This window comes from Nyctereutes procyonoides, unplaced genomic scaffold (genome assembly GCF_905146905.1).
Source record: "Nyctereutes procyonoides isolate TBG_1078 unplaced genomic scaffold, NYPRO_anot_genome, whole genome shotgun sequence".
NCBI classification, from domain to species: Eukaryota; Metazoa; Chordata; class Mammalia; order Carnivora; family Canidae; genus Nyctereutes; species Nyctereutes procyonoides.
Window position 1 is genome coordinate 41,035,543 of NW_026575046.1, and position 5,901 is coordinate 41,041,443.

General features: G+C 35.3%; 1 pseudogene; it reads right to left on the reverse strand.

Moving 5' to 3' along the window:
* Positions 1–651: 651 nt before the first annotated feature.
* LOC129510041 (small nucleolar RNA U3) lies at positions 652–733 on the reverse strand (annotated as a pseudogene).
* Positions 734–5,901: the final 5,168 nt, after the last annotated feature.

A 5,901-nucleotide genomic window follows, 5' to 3' on the forward strand; every position in this document is an offset into this window, starting at 1 on the left:
TTAACTGTTGGTGGGAATAAAGATTTTTTTTTTTCTGCTGAATTGGAGCATGTAGGTTGACAAATAGGTCTTGATTGCTACCAAGTCCTAGAGTATAACCACACCTGAAGTTAGAACCCTCAGAGCACATTTTAGTTATGTGAATAAAAAATATTTTGTTACTGCTTAAGCCATTCCAGTTGCATCTTCCAATATTTGAGAATAAAAGAAACAACTGATAGGTGAGTAAGAAAAGAGCAGCACAACCACTGACATGTTGACTAGGAAAATATCTCATATTGGGCTCCAAGAAATGTGGGAAGAAAGCTTTTTTCCCTTCAAATAGGCTTTGTGAGTAGGCTACAGATTCTGAGCACAGATTTTTGTGTTTGCTCTTTAGGGATTGCTGAATATATTGCCCACATCAGTATGTCCATTGTTGGGCTAACTGGAAATGTCAGTGCCCCAGTTCTGTAATATCTATAAGTAAAAATCAGTTAATTATCCTAAGTTTCTTCAAGCCAGATCCGTAGTTGTTGCTTTATACTTTATTGTCAAAAACTTAAGAGCCACAATTGTTGAAAAGGGAATCCTAGTGTTAGTAACTACTATGAAGCTGTCTATACCTCCACATGTTTCTGTTGCTTTTCACTGTTTCAGTGCACACTGATGGCTGCTTTAGCAAGTACTCTACACATTCAGAGAAACTTCTCTAGTAACAAACTATAGAAATGAAGCCTGAAAGTATAGTCTTTGCTTTCAGTAAGTAAATTCACCTTTCCAAGTATAGGCTTTATTTGGTGTTTTTAGTTCAAATAAGGGGCAGGCTTAAAAGGTTAAGGAGTTAATGACCTCCTGGAAGTAAACCTGAACCGATGATGGAAGGAAACAAGAGGATAAATGCCCCAACTTGCTCACTGTTGGAGTGAAACAACTCTGAAGCATGTTCTGTTCTGTTCCCAGAGGTCACAGGGTTTAGCCTCAGTTGTCAACAACATAATAATCAATTCCTGAACTCATCCTTTTTTTGCTGCTTTCCTTTCCATATCTCATTTTTCTGCTTCCCTACCATTGCTCCTGGGATCACCTCAAAAATGAACTTCTTACTCTCAAATCCATGTCCCTGGATCTGATTATGTTATTAATGTGGGCAACTAAAATAAATGGTTATATAAGAAATCAGAAAATGTAACAGGAAGTACAATAGGAGACACAACAACAAAGTTTAAAGTAAGAAGAACCTGAGAACAGGGATCCCTGGGTGGCGCAGCGGTTTAGCGCCTGCTTTTGGCCCAGGGCGCGATCCTGGAGACCCGGGATCGAAATCCCACGTCGGGCTCCCGGTGCATGGAGCCTGCTTCTCCCTCTGCCTATGTCTCTGCCTCCCTCTCTCTCTCTGTGTGTGACTATCATAAATAAATAAAAATTAAAATTAAAAAAAAGAAGAACCTGATAACAACATAAGTTGGAAAATGCAGAGCTAGTCCACACACAGACAAGGTATGTCTTTTAAATGAAAATAATTACTTAGAAGAGTTTCCTTCAATCAAAAGGCACCCAAACCCACAACCACCCACATTTTAATAAATTATTTTCCAGTCCTGAGCATCAGTACGATTCATTTTTCTCCCCACACAACAGAGCTCATTTGGATATTCTGTAATTTAGTCTCTATAGACAATGAGCAGAACTCAAAGAAATTGACAGGCAGCTTGTATCTTTGCAAACCATCCAGTAATATTTTCTGTGGTAGAACAATATACTTTTTCCAGTAGACAATAGCAAAATAATTAGAATAAACAGACAAACTTTGCTCTCAGAAATCTGGAAAGAAATTGTCAAGAAACTTCCCTGAAGTTTAGTAGTTTGTGAACCATATCTTGTTTCCAATAACTAGTCCTGTTGGTAATCATTTTCTATAGAACAAAAGACAACAGAGCCTGTTGAATTCCCAATCTTTAGGAAGTTGTAAAGAAAATTCCAGAGGAGTAGAAAAGTCTACAAATATCTATGCTCGAAATAAGTAGAGATTTGAATACTTGTTCTCAGAAATAGTGGGTTAAATCCTATATGAGAAATGTTCACTATGGGATAATAACAGAGCTAGCAACAGGCAGAAAATAAAATGCATTAGACATGAATGCGTTGCCCATAGGAAAAGTTCATCTTTATTGGGCAACAGGGCATTAACTAGTACAGTGCTCTCCCACCCTACCTCCAACACTTAAGTATTTTACTTTAATTTCAAAATAAGGACAAATACCACATCTTAAGCCCACTGGAAAAAAATAAACATAGTAATAAAATCTAATTTCAATAGCCAGTGACCATAATACTTTCCACTTTGTAACCCCATTATATCCATTTTCTTTTTTACTCTCTGCTCTCTCTTCAAGTTGGCACATTGATTTGAAATTCAATGAAAATCTCATTAAAAATATTTTTGGAGGCAATCCAGACAGCAAGAAGAATGACCTGTGGGTGGTCTAGAATGCACTGGGTATAATGCTGATGAGGATTCACTCTTTCTGAACACAGCTGCTCCTGATCTGTAGTTTATGTACATCATTATTCCTGAGACTTGGATGACACATCTGTCTCCTAAAAGAAAAGGGAAAATCTTAGCCTCCCAAAGTCTACATGACTATTTCTTGCAGTGATCAGCAATAAATGCCTAAGACTTGCCATAGTAATTGGTCCCAACCCTGGGATGATCCACAGTAAGGTTCCAAACTGAAACCCTGCCTCCTTGCAGTGACTACATGGAAAACACAAGTATGTGTCTAATAGGTTGGTTGGATCAGCCTGACTCCATAGTATGCAATCTATGTACACATGATAAAAAGATGAAAGAACTTCAATTGTAAGTTAGAAATAAATACACAAGGGAGATATGTCATCTAATTCATATAGGCTTTATTTGAAAGTAAAAAGTAACAATTTCTCTTTTTCACTCTCATAAATTATATTGTAGAACTGCTATTGACTCATGTAACACACACACACACACACACACACACACACACACACACATCCTTGGAAGACTTTAATCCAAAGCGAAATCCTTTATGAGGAAGGAGAAGAGATTGTATTGCAGTGCAGAAAAAACAATTTTGAGTTCGTGTAAAAAAATTATGGGATTATAAAGGCATTATAAATTAGCTCTCTTTTAATGGTCATGAGATATAAGAGGTTAAAGGTGGTCTAATGCAAATTCTTCATGGTTGACTTTATACTCTTCAAGATTGGCAATTTATACTCAGGGAATATATTTTATCTTTTATTCAAAAATGATTAGAATTTTTCTTACATTTTAAAAATGGAGAAAATGACTTGCAGAAGGTGGTGTTGCCAGATCATTCTCTTTCAGGGAAGAACTCAGAATAAAATTCTTGATCCAATTGTGGTGCAAGGTTTTATAAATTTGAGGGGTTTTGAATTTTTAATTCTAATCTTGGGGTGAGAAATTGATGTATCTTTTTCAGACTAATTATCTGTTCAAAATAAGATACATTTGGGACATAGTGAAAACTAACTTTAAGAAAGAACATCTTAGTTTAGAGAATATTTAGTTCAAGAAATCTCTAGATTCACTGGGAATTAGAACCTTAATTATATGATTAATTCTATCCTCTCAGATATGCCATTACACAATGCTATTTCCATTTAGCATGCAAATTTTCTCAAAAATAATTAATGTAAGAGCCATATGGAGAACAATGGTTTTAGGAGTTTATCATCTCTTGACTTAGTTCATTGATGCCTTTGGTAAAGATCTATGTGAAAATATTTTCACAAAATGTATCTTCTTTAACTTACATGCCTCCTTTTAATACATATCATCAAGGTGCTCAGAAATGTTTTTAATCATTTATAGTTTCCGCTTTCTGTCTTTCCTTTGCATACTTTTCCTCCCATATCTCACCACAATTAAGATATTTTCAATTTTCCCTGTTTAATGCTGTTCCTAGTTCTTAATATTTTAATATCAAACACTTTATATCCGCTTGAAACAAATATGAAGTAGCCTATTTGCTACTGATGAAGTCATTGATTATCACCTAGTTGTCATATACTGGATATATATTTATACCTTATCTTGTTATGACTGTAGAATTTCTTTTTCTTCTTATTCTGTAGTTCTTCCCTCCCCTAGTTTTACTTTTAATTCTCTAGATGCTGACCTCCAATCTCATTAAACAACCATTTTTTCTATGCTGACTTTAAATACTGGTATTTTCAAGTGTTCTGACTTTATCTTTTTTTCCCTCACTTCATAGGTGTAGGTAATATCATTACATCATGCCTGTGCTGTTGGTGTCCATTCTCCCACTTTATAAATGAAGAAACTTACACAAAGAAATCAACAAAATTGTTCAAGGATATATATAAGGATCTGCTTTAATTTTTACATTGTTTGTATTCCTTCTACTATTTCACATAGGATGGGTTGCCATAACAAAACCCACATAGCTTTGTGACTTAGAAAATATCCATTTCTTGTTTTTGTTGCATGTTCTACTTTAATAGAAAACCTCTACTTTGCTGTATCGTGGGATTCCAGTTGACTGAGGCTCCACCATCTGGAAGGTTGCCTTCCAGATTTGGTAGTTTTGGAAGTAGGAAGAGGAGAATTGGAAAGTTGAATACTGTAATTTAAAACTTTATCAAGATGTGAGACACCTATTACTTTTGCTCACATAGCCAAAGAAAATCACATGACAATGGTTCCAGGGCATGAAACTTTAGGAGAACCAGATAATTGTGGAAATAATGCTGACCACAATTTCGCCTTGAGGTAGAGTACTCCGTGTGTATAATTGTGATGGAGTCTTTCAGTTTAAGGTTACCAATTCCATTACTTCCTTTCAGCAGCCCATAATTATTAGTGGGGGAGAACTTTTTCTCCCCCATTTTGTCTGTTTTTTAAGGATGGATACAAAAGTGAACAGATCTTCCTGATTACTCTGGCACAGCAAGCAGCCAGACACAGAACCTAAGCTGAGTCGATCAGATGATGTATTACTGAACTTGAGGACTTGATAGGAAAACAGGAAGAAGGATGAAACAATCATTCATTCTGACAGAGCAAACTGACATAACCACTGTTGTTGGAATGATCATTGCTCCAGTTCCCCTTCCAGAGCCCTCTAGAAATCTTTTGTCTTATGTTTCTAAGCCTGTTCCACACATTTATTCTGTGAACTTGCTTATAGCCTTTTAATATTTTTTTTTTTGCATGAGAGGGCAGGGTTAGATTCTGTTGCTTACAACCAGAGAACCCAGACTCATACATACTACTTATTAATATTCTGAAGACATGCTGAGGGTAATTAGGAGATCCAAATGTGAAATTGTATATGTATGTGTCAATATATAAAATTGATAGAATAATATTCAGGAATAAACTAATAGTGATGTTGATACTAATTTATATACCTTTAAAAGATAATGCAGTAAAAGGTGTCAAGAAACTATAAGAAAGCCAATGAGATTCTACTAAAGAAGTATGAAGACTCTTTTGCTATAAGATCCTTCAATTCAGATTACTTAGCACCTAGGTTAGAATCAGTTTAGTGATAATAGGATAAGCACTCACTAATGTGATTCTGAATGAGCAATTTTCATATTAATGGCTTTCTCACTGTATTAATGAAAACACAATTTGCCACTATAATGGGAACATCACTTAAATTAGATCAAAATTGCTAACATGAACAAAGCTGTTAATAAAGCAGAGCTTTTGTATGTGCTAATGCTTCTCCTATTGTATTAAGAATGTTCTCCTATTCCAAGATTTGTATTACATTAGAAAAAACTGTACCATTTTATTGACTGCATGATAATGTCACTTACTGTATATACAAGCCATTGCCATCACATTAACTTTGCATAGATCTACCAGGAGCTGAAGAGAAGTCA